This window comes from Ursus americanus, chromosome 8, assembly GCF_024610735.1.
Source record: "Ursus americanus isolate L20-20 chromosome 8, mUrsAme1.1.p, whole genome shotgun sequence".
Taxonomy (NCBI): Eukaryota; Metazoa; Chordata; class Mammalia; order Carnivora; family Ursidae; genus Ursus; species Ursus americanus.
Window position 1 is genome coordinate 41,837,273 of NC_142134.1, and position 14,770 is coordinate 41,852,042.

At 37.8% G+C, this 14,770-nt stretch overlaps 1 non-coding gene and 1 pseudogene across 1 annotated transcript; one reads left to right on the top strand and one right to left on the bottom strand.

Moving 5' to 3' along the window:
- Positions 1 to 713: 713 nt before the first annotated feature.
- Positions 714 to 820, top strand: LOC123804115 (U6 spliceosomal RNA). The gene has a single exon (XR_006783080.1). It is a non-coding gene; the product is annotated as a U6 spliceosomal RNA (small nuclear RNA).
- An 8,876-nt stretch (positions 821 to 9,696) lies between these two features.
- On the bottom strand, positions 9,697 to 10,938 carry LOC123804014 (mitochondrial-processing peptidase subunit beta pseudogene; annotated as a pseudogene).
- Positions 10,939 to 14,770: the final 3,832 nt, after the last annotated feature.

Genomic DNA, 14,770 nt, shown 5'->3' on the forward strand with positions numbered 1-14,770 from the left:
ATGAAATCAATCTGAGTGTAGCCTGGACATTAGTCATGTTAAAGAGCTCCCAGATTTCACAGAGCAACCAGTATAGAGAACCCGAGAAAAGCATCAGTTTTGGAATTAGACAGCTATATTAGCTCATTCAAATTTGGAATTAGACAGCTATATTAGCTCATTCTAGCACCCGGTGACCTTGGGCAAGGCCCACTGGGGGGTGGGGCAGTGTGAGTCTTCCACAACTTCACTGTTTGTTTCCTCCTACTTCTACCCACACCTGTGAAGAAACTCTGCCATGGGAGAGTCCCTCTTTGACAAACTTTCCTTGAAAGAAAAACTCTGGATTGGGAATCAGGAAATCTGTGTTCCATCCCAGCTCTGCCACTGAGGTGCTGTGTGGGTGTGCTGAGTCACCTAAGGAAAGAAAACAAAAACACTTAGAATTACTGTTTGCAAGACATTGTGCTAGGTACCCAAGGCATCTCTAGGTCTCAATTATCCCATCTGTTGAGGTTCCTAGACCAGTATTTCTAGGTCATAAATTCTATTTAATAGACCATAACCAGAATTATTTTAAAGATATAAAACATAGTAGAAAAATGGACTGCACTGCATACATTAGGGCAAGTATTGTGTAGTAGAATTTCATTGCAGTTATTTATGCATGTGTTTCCTGGGTCATGATGTAAACTACATTTCACGTTGTGGGTTGGAAGTTAAAAAGTTTGAGAGTGCTTGCTTTAGCAGCACATATACTAAAGCTGAAATGACGCTAGGAAGATTAGCATGGCTCCTTTGCAAGGATGCCATGCAACTGCATGAAGCATTCCATATTTTGTTTATGTTATATGATTTTTACCACATTTTTTTAAAAAAAGGTCTGAGAAATCTGGGATTAGATGTTCTTTATGGACGCCTCCCTTCTACTCTATAGCCCGTGGCTAGTCTAGCCTACCGGGAACTCTACTTTCTGTGACCTCCTTTTACTTAGTATCATGTGATTCTGGCCTATCATTTATTTTTTTAAGGGGGAGGCAGTGTGGTGTAGTGGTTGAAAGCACCCTCTTGAGTTAGCTAAGTGTATGTTCGAATTTAATTTCTTCACTTGTTAGTTGAATGACCTAGAAAATGTACCCAACCTTTCTCCACCTTGTTTTTCATATAGGTGATAACACCTAGGACAAATATGGTTATACAATTCATTAAGAGGGTGTAGGTAAAACTCTTAGCACAAATCACCTTGTTCACAGAAAGTGCTCAGTGTATGGCAGCAATGATCTGACTTCTTGTCCCACTCAGATGTTTTTTAAAAGATTTTATTTATTTGAAAGAGAGAGAAAGAGTGAAAAAGAGAGAGAGAGCATGAATTGGGGGGGGGGGGCAAAGGGAGAGGGAGAAGCAGACTCTCTGCTGAGCAGGGAGTCCAACGTGGGACTCAATCCCAGGACCCTGAGGTCATGACCTGAGCCGAAGGCAGACGCTTAACCAAATGAGCCACCCAGGCACCCCCCTCCCACACTCAGATTTTAAGGCACAGTCTATAATTTAGTGCCTGGCATATACAAAATCATAAATACCTCATGCTTATCTGATTGGAAAAACAAAGATTTCGGCCTCGAGCAGCCCCTCATGTTGGAGAGCAGCCATTCTCTCTTGGCATGCCACATTACCATTCAGGTCTTGGGATGAGAGGCAAGGTATTCTGTGTGTCCCCTACCTACACGTTGCTTCAGCCTTTTCCTCTGCTATGGTCAGCTGGACCTGGGGAAGTAAAGCAGGAGGAGGCAGATCCTGGCTATGACTTGCTTCAAGGGTCAAAACAGCTATGACATTTCAATGCCATCAAAATCAACAGATGGACAGAAACTCAGAATCTACTGTATCACAGACTGGGCACCTACCTGAGAAGGTTTCAGAAAGAAGCACAGGACAAAGAAATGAGAAACAGCTGGTGGCCCAAACACTGAGAAAGGAGGGATAAGATTCAGATATTATACCAGAATAAATGGCCATCATCAAAGAGTCAACAAATAAGCAACTCACTAGGTCGTAATTGCCTCAGAAATAGGCTGGGAACCAAGACATTGTCTCGTAAATGATTCATTTCAGAAAATGCCTATGAATCAATTACTAGGGTTTCTGTAAAATAGTTTTGCCGGATTTATAGGTGGTGATTGTGTGAATTGGATCATTGATTGTAGAATGAGATAAGCAGTGGTACTGGTAACCTAATCTACTTACTCCAAGTAGCTACAAAGAAATTAGCTACACTTCGTGGAAGCCAGCTCATTACTGAAGAGTGAAAAGAAACCCATTCATCATGGCAGAGCCTCACACCAACCCAGTCTCCCTGGAGCATTCAGCTATGCTGAGAAGACGTTGATGGAGAAGGGGATAATGACCCATAAATAGATAGATGGGAAAGGAGCAGAGGGTGATGAGAAGGATTGAGGAAAGCCTCATGAGAGCGCACAGGGAAAAAATGGGCCTTAAAATCGTAAATATATGAAAGTACAGTATTACAAGGACTATATAAATAGTATCACAAAGAACAGGATTGTTGAAAGTAACCCTTGTTGCTAGCGTGTTTTTTTTTTTCTGGAAGAAAACTTGGTTTGAAATTGGTGAAAAAGAAAAAATGTATGTGTATAACATAGCCCCACCTAAAAATATGTTGCTAACACAATGGTTTTTCAGGAAAGAAAAGGCAAGGATGCCTGGAAATAGCTGCGTCTAATCAGCCTCCATCCCAAGCAATCAACTGAAGTCCAGGAAATTCCATATGTAACCAGAAGAATAGACATCCTGGAGCATTTTGCCACAGTTAAGATTAGCGGAAACAGACCCCCATCAGCACTAGGAACAAAAAAGAACTAAAGGTGAAGAAACCGCTGCAGGTCCCCGTGCCTCCCTTCTGGGAAGCTGGTGGCCTCGAGGTGAGAGGGATGGGACAGGGGCCGTTGCTGGTGCCACACCAACAGCCCTTTGCTCTGAGACCACCCCCTAATAACACTACAGAGTGCTATGTTTCTCCTGGGAAAATAATAAAACAACAGTGGCTAGGGCTCAGCTTATCCTCCTGATTTATTCTATCAATCCTTAAAAAATGTTTATTAACATAGCAATGGTTTATGATGAGCACTTCTGGGGTCTTGTTTAAATCCTTCTCTACCCAAAGGCCCTAAGGGTCATTCTGCTGTATTTTCTTCTAAAAGATTCCCAGTTTTCCCTTTCACAATGAATTCCTCCTTCTCTATGGAAATGAAAGTCACAAAGTGCATAAGCCAAAAAGGAAAAGATGTGTGTTTCACTTCATTGAAATTAATAACTTCTGCTTACTGAAAATATCATAAAGAGAGTAAAAAGATCTGCCACGAACTCTGAGAAAATCTTGATACCACATCTGACAAAGCAATAGGATCCAGAATACATAAAGGATGCCTGCAAAATCTGTCAAAAAAATGTCCAGAAAACATGATGTAATTCACAATAATAAATCAAGATACTAAAAGATTCTCAACTTTGAGGTGCCTGGGTGGCATCTGAGTCTTGGTTTTGGCTCAGGTTATGATCTCAGGGTCCTGGGATTGAGCCCCGTGTTGGGCTACATACCGAACACAGAGTTTGCTTGAGATTCCCTCTCCCTCTCTCTCTGACCCTCCTGCTCTCATGCTGTCTCTCGCTCTTTCAAATAAATAAATAAATCTTTAAAAAATTAAAAGATTCTTGGGGCACCTGGGTGGCTCAGTCATAAGCGTCTGCCTTTGGCTCAGGTCATGATCCCAGGGTGCTGCTGAGCAAGGAGCTGGGTTCTTCCTCTTCCTCTGCTGCTCCCCTGCTTGTGCTCTCTCTCGCTCTCTCTGTCAAATAAATACATAAAATCTTAAAAAAATAAATAAATAAAAATGAAAGATTCTCAACTTTGTTAACAATCAGGGAAATGCAAATTAAAATCATAACGAGATATCATTTTATATCCACTAGGTGGACAAAAAATTCTGAAGTCTGATAATACTCTATGTTGGCAAGGATGTGGAAAAACAGAATCTTATATACCACTGTTGGGACTGTAAAATAGCACAGTTTCTTTGGAAAATAACTTGGCATGTCTAGCACAGGTAAAGGTTACATTTCTGTGGCCCAGCAATTTTACTCTTGGGTGTGTACCCTAGAGAAACTCTTGCCCATGAGCATTAGGAGACATTTATAAGACCGTTAATGACAGTACTATCTATATTTTCAAAAATAAGCAGAGATGAGCAAATGTTTAGGGAGAAATACATTATGGTCAGTTATTTTTAAAAAAGTGAGGGTATGATAAACACAAAAATCAGGAAAGTGGTTGAATGAGGAGAAGGCAGGAGGATGGAAATTGGAGAGGAGGACACAGCTAATTGCAATTATAGTGTTAATATTGGGATCTTCTGTTGGCCAAGTGGGCTTACATGTATTGCACATATTTCTTTGTAGGCACGGAATATTACATAATAAATTGCTTTTTAATTTGTAAAAAAAAAAAAGTGAACAAAGAGAGAACAAAGAACAAAAATTTCTAATGGCTCATTGCCAAGAAAAATGAGATCTTGGTAACATCGGTCTCACTAAATTATGGGGGGGGACGGGTCATATGAGAAGTGATAGATTGCTCTCTGTCAGGGAGGATCTGCATAATATGTGTGCCCCTGGAGCTCCTCCCAGAACATGGACAGATGGCCTTGTGACCAGGGCCTGTGCCCAGGCTTACACCCTATTACTCAGGTTGGCAAGTGGTCTGGGTGGACAAGTGGTGATCAGTATGGGAAAGACATGCCACTAAGCACATGAATGTTGTATGCAATGAGATCTATTTTAGATAATTTTCCATGCAGAAAACTGAGGACTGTTCTGGGGTAAGGCCTTTGAACCACTACTGGGATACTCTACTTTTTACCTTGATTGCATAAATTTGACATTGAACTACGGCTGTTTTTTCCAATAGTTATCATTTTGAATTGCTATTCTAAAGACTCAATACGTGGGTCTTGGTGCTGTTGGACTTTGTAACCCCAGAACTACTCATAGAGCTTACAACCCTTTTTCTGTTGCTCTTTGTATTTTTAATATATTTGGATTTTACCCACTCACTTAAAAGGATTATAAAGTCAACCAGATGGCAGGATTTTCTAAAGCCCTGTTTTGTTTGTCCTTTATGTCAAAACTTGGCAAAATAAGTGTTTGATAGGTTTTTTATTTTGAAAAAATTATAAATTCAAAGGAAGTTGCAAAAATAGTACAGGGAGGTCCCATGTACCCTTCAACTCAGTTTCCCCCAATGATGATACCTTACATAACTATGGAACAATGTCAAAAGTAGGAAACTGACATTGCTGCAATGTGTGGGTCTGGTTCTATGCCATTTTGTCACATGTGTAGATTCATATAACCACCACCAAAGTCAAGATGCAGAACTGTTCCATCATCACAAAGCTCTCCCCTTATAGTCATACCAAGCCCCTCCCACCCCCATCCCTAACCCCTGGCAGTGGCTAATCTGCTTTTTATTTTTATAATTTTGTGATTTTTTTTGGGATTTTATATAAATGGAATCATTTAGTATATGACCTTTTGAGATTGGCTTTTTTCACTCAGCCAAGTGCCCTTGAGCATAGAGCTAGGTCATGTTTTTTAATCTATTCTGCCAGCCTCTGTCTTGTAATTGGTATATTCAGACCACTTATATTTAATGTAATTATTGATATGTTAGGGTTTAAGTATGTTTTTATTTTATGTTTTTATTTTATTTTCTTTCTGTTGTTCAGATTGCAATTGTTCTATCTCCAAGCACTAATTCTTTCTTCTGTCCTCTCTATTCTGTCATTGAGCCCATCCAATGAGTTTTAAAATTTAGATGATTTTTTCAATTCTAAAATTTCCATTTGATTCTTCTTTGTATTTTTTATTACTTTATTGATACTTCTTTTTCTATTTTTCATTTGTTTCAAGTATGTTTGTAATTGCTTGTTGAAGCATTTTTGTGATAGCCACTTTAAAATCTTTGTTAGGTAATGTCAACATTTATGTCATTTCTGTGTTGGTGTCTGCTGATTATATTTCCTCATTCAAGTTGAGATTAGATTTCCCTGAGTTTTCTTCCCTCTGGTTTTTTGTATACGAAGTAAGGTGTTTTGTTTTGTTTTTTAATTGTATTTTGGATATTTTGAATATTATGTTATTAGACTCAATCTTATTTGAATCTTCTGTTTTAGTAGGCTACCTTTAATACAGTGCTCGTAGAGGAAAGTGGGCAGTGTGTCACCTGCTATCTGATGGGGAGAAGACCAGGTTTTCCTCTTGGCCTCTGTGGACAGTGAGAGGCATGTTATTCCATTACTGCTGGGTGGGGGTAGGAGATCGGACTCCTTCCCAGGCCTCCACTGGTACAAGTTGGCTGGGAGGGGAAGGAGCACCTTGATCCTGCTCCCACTTGGCCTTTGATAATGGCGGTGGGGCTGCATTTTTTTCCGAAGTGTTTCCCTAGAGTACAGTAGTTACTGTCTAAAAGTTTACTGTCTTGCTAGGTTGTTCCTTTCCTGGTCCTTTGTAGAGAGAATAGACTCTGAGAGGACACTCTTTGTGTCCATTGACACTTCCTGGTTGTCAGCTTCTGCAGCATCCAGTCTGAGACAAAGAGGAAAAATAAAACCCAGGGCATTCACCACTGTGCCATTCCTTGGGCCATGATGTCATTAGACAATCTGCCTTCTCTCTGAAGTTCAAGTCTTCTTATATTTCTTTTATATATGATGTTTAGTGGTTTTAACTCTATTTAGTGGGAGTATTAGGGGTAAGTGTGTCTACTCCATGTAAACACTCCATGTGGGCAGTTTTGCCCTTCCTCCCTCCCTCCCTCCCTCCCTTCCTTCCTTCCTTCCTTCCTTCCTTCCTTCCTTCTTCTCTGAGGTTGTGCAAGATGGGCATTATCTGTTCTTTGAGGTTTTGTAGAATGCTCAAGTAAAATGTTTGAGGGCTAATTTTGACTTTGTGGAGAGATTTATAATTATTTATTTCTTTAATAAATGTAAGATTAGGTTATCTATATCTTCTGGAGTTGCTTTTGTTTTTGTTTTTTTCCTTTAAATTTGTTCGTGTTATCTATGTTTTCAAATTTAGTTGTTATTAATATTCACTGTTATTCTGTCAATCTATTCTGCATCAGTAATGATGTTCACTTAATTATTTCAAACATTGCTAATTCATTACTTTTCTTTTTTTCTCTTCTCAATTTAGTCAGAGTTTTGTTGATTTACTGCTGTTTGAAAGGAGCCAACTTTTGCTTTGGTAATATTCTGTTTATTTCATTAACTTAAGCTTGTATATTTACTACGTCTTGCTTTCTACTTTACATACTTTCTGTTTTTTTTTTTTTTACTACATTCCTAGGTTACATACTTAGCTTGCTAACTTTCCAGTCTTTTTTTTTTTTTAGAAAAACATTTAAGTTTCCAAATTTCCCTGTAAGTATTCCTGTGGCTACATCACACATGTTTCATTATCTTTTCATTTTAGGTATTTAAAATTTTTCCTTATAATTTCTTCTTTGACTAAAGTTATTTAGAAGCATGTTTTTAAAATTTTAAAAGCAAAAGAGATTTGGTTATATTTTTGTTATTAGTTTCTGACATAATTATATATTAATCAGATAACTTGTTTTGTATAAATTCTGAGTCTTTGAAATTTGTTGAGACTTATTTTATGGTCTTACACATAGCCAATTTTCATATGTATTCTGTGTATGTTTGAAAATAATGTCAATTACCAAAATTTAGACATATTGTTCTACACATGTCCATTAGATCAAGCCTGTCAATTATGTTGCTCAGGCTCATATTTTTAGCTGGTTCTTTTGTCTATCTGGTCTCCCACTTACTAAGAAAAATACATTAAAATTTCTCACTATGGTGCTAGGTGTGTTAATTTTATAGTTTCTACACCTTGCTAACAAGTTTAATTTTTAAAAAATTATGTAGTAACTCTGTGTCTTTAATAATGTTTTGTGCCTTAAAATTGATTTTTTCTAATGTCAACTTAGGTTTTATTTGATATTTGCATGATATATTCTTTCATCCTTTTACTTTGAAGCTTTTTGTGTCCCTTTTAGTTGGGTCTCTTGTATATAATATATAGGTGGATTTGTTTCTTTATCCAGTCTGACAGTCTCTGACTTTTAACTGAAGAGTTTATGTGCTTACATTTATTGTGATTACTGGTGTATTTGAATTCATTTTGCTATTCATGTTGTGTTTTCTATATATCTTTTTATATGTCTTTTTCTCTTTTTTTGTTACTTTATTTTGGATTAAGTTTGTTTTTTTCCTCATTTAATTTCCCCTCAACTAATTGGAAATTATACCTCTATTTTTATTTTTAAATTATTCCCTAGAAATTATAGAATGCATTTTAACTTAGCAGGTCTAAAGTTAATCCATTCATTTATTCTTTTCTCAAATGATATAAAAAACTTAAAATGCTTTAATTTTGATTACCCCTTCCCAGCTTATGAATATTTGCTAAAATTATCCCATACTTTAGTTCTTCTAATCATTAACCTCTCAAATTACAATGTTGTTTTAGATTCACCCACTTATTTAACATTTTCTTGGCTCATCATTTCTTCTTGAATCTCAGACTTCCCTGGGGCTCATTCTTCTTTCTTGAGTACATCTTCTAGAAATTCTTTTTGAAAGGGTGTCTCAATTTTTATTTTCTGAATATTGCCTTAGGTTTATTCTGTTCTTGATAGACAATTTCTATGGTCATATCATTCTTTTTTTTTTTTTAAAGATTTTATTTATTTATTCGACAGAGATAGAGACAGCCAGCGAGAGAGGGAACACAAGCAGGGGGAGTGGGAGAGGAAGAAGCAGGCTCATACTGGAGGAGCCTGATGTGGGACTCGATCCCATAACGCCGGGATCACGCCCTGAGCCGAAGGCAGATGCTTAACCGCTGTGCCACCCAGGCGCCCCTGGTCATATCATTCTTGATGGTTATTTCCTTTCTACTTAAAAAAAAATTCCATTATATTCAGATTTTTCATCCTGCCTATTTGGAAACCAGATGTCAACCTAACTTTCTCCTTTGCCTCTGCCAGTAATCTATCTTTTTTTCCCTAGCTGCTTTTAAGATTTTCCTTCTTTTTCCCCTTTTCCTTTCCTTCCCTTCCCTTCCCTTCCCTTCCTTTTCCTTCCCTCTCTCTTTCTCTCCTTCCTTCCTTCCTTCCTTCCTTCCTTCCTTCCTTCCTTCCTTCCTTCCATGTTCTGCAGTATCATTACAATGTGTCTATCTGCCTTGTATTTCTTTTTATTTATTCTGCTTGGAATTCATTGGGATCCTTAAATCTGAGGGTTTCTGTCTTTTGTAAATTCATAATAATTCTTTGTCAACATCTCTTTGAATATTGCTTCTACATTTTCTCTATTATTTCTTTCTTGTACTCTGATTTGATATAAGTTAGATATCTTAATTATAGGCTTCTTTCTCAAATATACATGTTCACTGATATTTTTTTCTATAAGGTTTAATAGCTTAAAACTTGCAGATCTCTGGTAGTTTTATAACTAAGTATATTCAAAATATTTTGGTTAAGAGCATTTTTTTATCTTAATGTTTTTTTATTATATTATGTTAGTCACCATACAGTACATCCCTGGTTTCTGATGTAAAGTTCGATGCATTTTAATCACAAAACCAGCATATGTTACTGCAAATCCAGTCTTGCTCAGTGAAACCAATGGCAGCATAGCTGGGCCCTTATCTTAAATATATTCAGTGCACGCTTCTTGAACTGTCTCAGCATCCGCAGTGTTGAGTCCAGATTTTCTACTTTTGCTTTACCTAGCATAACATTTACCTACCAATATCATTACAGTTTGGACTCAAACCATAGGGTTGCAACAACATATTTGTTTTTAGAAGAATTGGCTTGTGAACTTTATTTTCAGTGATATGTATCCACAGTCACATCTATTCTTTTCAAACAATATGTAACATGTCTGCAACAATGGCTGATTCATAACTCATACAGATTCCCCACAAGCCTGTATCTGTATAGGAAATATGGAAAGACTGGTAGCTATGACAGAGGTTGCCATGACAAATGAGCTTGGCTGACTTGCTAGATAAATTTATTCCTCCTCTGAAATGGCATTCCTAGTTGTCAATCAGTGTGTTTATAACCATGAAAGAGATTGTATGTGGATACGCCTAGCCAACAGTTTCAACAGCTCTTGCAAGGCGTGCCAAAGCCACCTTGTCATTCTTCATTCAGTTCTTACTTCCAGTGAATTTGCAAGGAGGCAGGGTTGGTATTTCTCCTTTGTGTGTAGACAAAAAGTCACAAAAATGAAACCTTGCTAACTCAAGCTATTCATCATAGGAAACTCCTCCAGTCACAGTAGGGACACTTCTTGGCCCTTTGTAATATGTGGTGACATAGTTCACTAAGTCCTTATGATTTTTAGGTTTGATATTTTCCATTGGTCCCCCAACTGTCCATCCAAGTGCAGTATTTTGATAAGTTGTGGCATGTAGATAATAAAAACCAACTTCTTGGCTTTGACTCTGTTTCTCCCAATGCACTGTTTTTTATTATATCAACAAGGATTTCTAAAGCTGTTGGCAAATCTTTAAAGAGTTCTTTGGCAAATATATGGTCTACTTTCTGGAGGTATAAGCATTGAAATGAGCACCTATGCTTTCATTTTTAAGTTCCAGATCTAATTTGGTTCTCTTCTTGGTGCCCTTGAAATCCATATGTTCCAGAGAATAAAATGTTCCATTATTCTTCTTATTTTCACTTAAGCTTCCAAGATCAATCAATCAAAGCCCAACTGTGTAATTTGAGAATCCAGAGTCTTCAGAGGCCACTACATCCATTTTCAAACATGTTATTCATCCCTCGGGATCATCCAGAACAACCTGTGTAGTGCCTTATATATTTCATTGGCACCTCTGATCAGGAGCCTCTCAGAGAAACCCTAGAGCATGGGCAACAGCATGACTCAAATGTCTACTGCTGCCATCTCCTCCCCATGTCTTAACTTCCATTTAATTTTTTTTCAATTTCTTTTTCCCTCTTCTGCACATTGATTAACTCTTCAGTTCTTTCGTCCAGTTCATTCTCTCTTTCATTGTATCTAATGTTACATACATCTACTGAGTTTTTAATTTCATCTATTATGTGGGTTTTTTTTCACCTGGAAGTTCTAGTTGGTTCTTTTTTTCAAATCTACCTGATCATATTTCGTAGTTCTCATACCTTGTTACACCTCAATTATTCTTTTTGTAAAAATAAGTATATCAAACCTATTTTATATTTCTTAATTGATAATTCCAATATCAGCTATTTTTGTAACTATAATCCTGTTGTTTGTTATTTCTACTTATTCTCATTCAAATGACTTGTTTCCTCTTGTGTTTTGTGTTTTTATATTTCAGTGAGTCTAGAATTACCTGAGGAAATATTTGAGGCCTTGGTTTCAGGTATGCATATTTACCTAGGAAAGCATTAGTAATCTTTTTTTTTTTTTTAAAGATTTTATTTATTTATTTGACAGAGATAGAGACAGCCAGCGAGAGAGGGAACACAAGCAGGATGAGTGGGAGAGGAAGAAGCAGGCTCACAGCGGAGGAGCCCGATGTGGGGCTCGATCCCATAACGCTGGGATCACGCCCTGAGCCGAAGGCAGACGCTTAACCACTGTGCCACCCAGGCACCCCAAAGCATTAGTAATCTTGAGTCACTTTAAATTAAATTCTAAGGTTAGGTTCTTGGGGATCACATATGTAGTGTGAATTCTAGATTCTGGCTCTAAACCCTCATGAGAACCACTTGTGAATAGGAATTTTAGATTCAGAGTCAAGATTGAGATTAGAAAGTTTCTTTACTATTTTCTTTTGTGGGCTAGATTTTCTTCTTTTGGTTTACCCTCACATTAAAGATGTCAACTTCTGGGTCCTAGCCTATTTAGGGATTTTTTTTTCTGTGTTCACCCTGTTCAGGTCCTAAGCATTGCATTTTATCCCTTGTTGATTTCCATTAAAATGAAGACTCTAGGCCACCAGGGATAAGTAAATGTCTTCAGGGTGCCATTGCTTCAGGGGGTTACCTCTGAAAATTTGTGTTTTCTTATATTTTTAGACTCTGATGATTTCCATTATTTTCCTGACAGTTCATTTAAGCATTTTAACGTCTTTTATCCAGTGTTTTAAGGCGTCATAAGCCAGGAAGATTCTTCATAATATTTATTCTTTAATTTGTGGGAAGTGGAAGTTTTGGCACTATTCTTAAAGACTGTAATTTACAAGGTTTCTATTGTAAAGTAAGCTGAATTGAGGCATTGATATAGTTTTCCGCCTACCCCGATAAAGAAAATCCTCCGAGCACTCAAACTCCTGACCTTTTAGAGCCACATTATCATTTTATCTCACTATAGCATGGCTGCTACAGTACTAGTGCAATGATGGACAACTTCTGCCAGTAGAAGACAGACAAAATATAGAGAGAATGATGAGGAACAGTGTCTGGTGCATGGATCAGCACCCAGCATGAGTTACTCTGAGCTTCACAACAACCATTTCATTAAAATGGGTAACATTGTTTTCATTTTATAAATAAGAAATCTAAGCCTCAATGATGGTAAGTAACTCATCAGAAGGACACAGAAGGAGCTGGAATGTTCTGAAAGATCATCTTGGCATGTCTTCCTAGAGCAAGCCTTCAGAGGATCCTGTAGGTCAATCATTTACTCATTTAACTCATTTACTCATCCACCCATTCATCCATCCATTTGTGAATTCATTCAATAAACCTTTCTTGAGAACTTGCCATGCGTGTGACACTGTGCTAGATACTGACAAAATGGGTAAGACAAAGAGCTTACATTCTCATATGGGAAGATATAGAAACGATTTTAATATATTGTGGTGAGTTAAATGATAGGGGTTATAAGAACATTGGGAAGGACATCACCACTGAGACCAGCTCATGTATAGCTTTGGGGTGGGAAAAGGGAAGGTGGTTGCTGACTGAAATGGGTGGTGAGATAGAGGATAGAGGTAAAGATGGAGCATTCTTATAGGAGCTGGCTCCTCCTTTTTCTCTAAAAGAAGGGGAAATAATAAGAGCTTAAAACTATTGCCTTTAAAAAGGATTTATTCCTTATAGTTATCAGCACAGAAGCTTTTCAGGTTCAACCACTTGCTCGATGGAACAGATCAGTGTTGGTTTGGTCTGGCCTGTGATCTTTTCTGGAATTGAAACATCACACAGAGGAATGACTTGTCTGGTACAACTGTTTTCAACTGCATTTTCCTCTTGATTGTTCAAGCCCTTATATCAGAAGCTCTAATCCAATTTTCTCATACCTCATCTCCCTACTGGCCAACAAAGGTTTCATGCTGGGTCTTGCAAAATTAAGCTATAAGCTTTTCTTCCACCAAAGGTTCAAATCTGAGCACAGATGTCAGAGTTAATCCAGTTACCCCGGTACTTTTAAACCCCTAGAAGAGTAGATTTGTCTTGATGCCTTTTTAATGGTATGGAATTTTCCTCCACTCAGCAATTTTCTTCACTTTCTTGGTTATACCTAATTGGGTTTATCTTTGTCTGAACCAACATGATGGACAGACCTTTTGGCAAGTGGACTGTGTTTATTTCTAGGGCTTAAAATGTGGGTCATAGACACTGCTAGAGACTAAATATCCACTGGGAATCCCTATTCCCACTCTAGCTGTTTGTTCTGAAAACAAAACTGTCATCAATGACCCTGGAAAAGAGAACCTGGAGCTTTAAGGATGTTGTAGAAGTTACATGATATTACAGCTAAACTGAGTATGCCCAGTGGTGTTAATTGGGGTCAACTTCCAACATGCTTTTAAGTTCTGTGATTGCTACCACTACAGCCCAAGTCTCTTAAAGACTGCATATTTATCAGTAGTCTAACCCAAACCCTGGTCTTTTAGATAAGTCATTTACCATTATAGCTGAACATAGAATTTGAGATTGGGGTCTTTCCCAACTCAACTTCTGCTGAATGATCTCAACTCAGTCCCTTATATCTATAATTCTTGGCAGTACAGTTTGGACAGGACCAAAAGACTTGTATCAAATTCTGACTATAACACTTTTTAAATGTATGACCTTGGGCAAATGACTCTTCATTAGCTTCTTCATGTGTAGAATTGTACAATCATGTTCATCTCAAAGGTTTCTTGGAAGACTAAGTGAAATGTGTGTAAAGCACCTAGCATAGGGCAAGAGTGAGTGCTCAATAAATAAAGTAAGTAGTGTCATTCTGATTTCCTTACTAATAAGAGCGTCATGTCTTCAATTTTACCAAGAATGGGTTGCTGACTGATTGCCAAGAAAAGAGAGACTACAGATTTAGGTTTAAGATTGTATGGAGAGCAGTAATGGGAAGTCAAATTGGGGACTGGTAGACTGATTTCCTACAGTCACCTCTGCCTAGTCTTTGGCAAATACTTTAATGGGAGGACATTCAGAAGGTGAGAGAGTTTAAACTTATGCCATTGTTTTGCAGTCCTGATCCTGTCTGTTGCCATAGCTTGAGTCCATCATCCCCATTGGGTACAGGTCTCTGTTGCCTGCAGTGCCTCTTTGCTTCTCACTCCAGGATCCTTGAGATCACTTTGTCTTGTGTGCCAGAAGTTGGGTCTTAAACTAAAAGAGCCTTGTTGAGTGTGTTGATGAAGGAGGCATGCTGAAAAGTGACTGTAAGAAAAGCCCAGC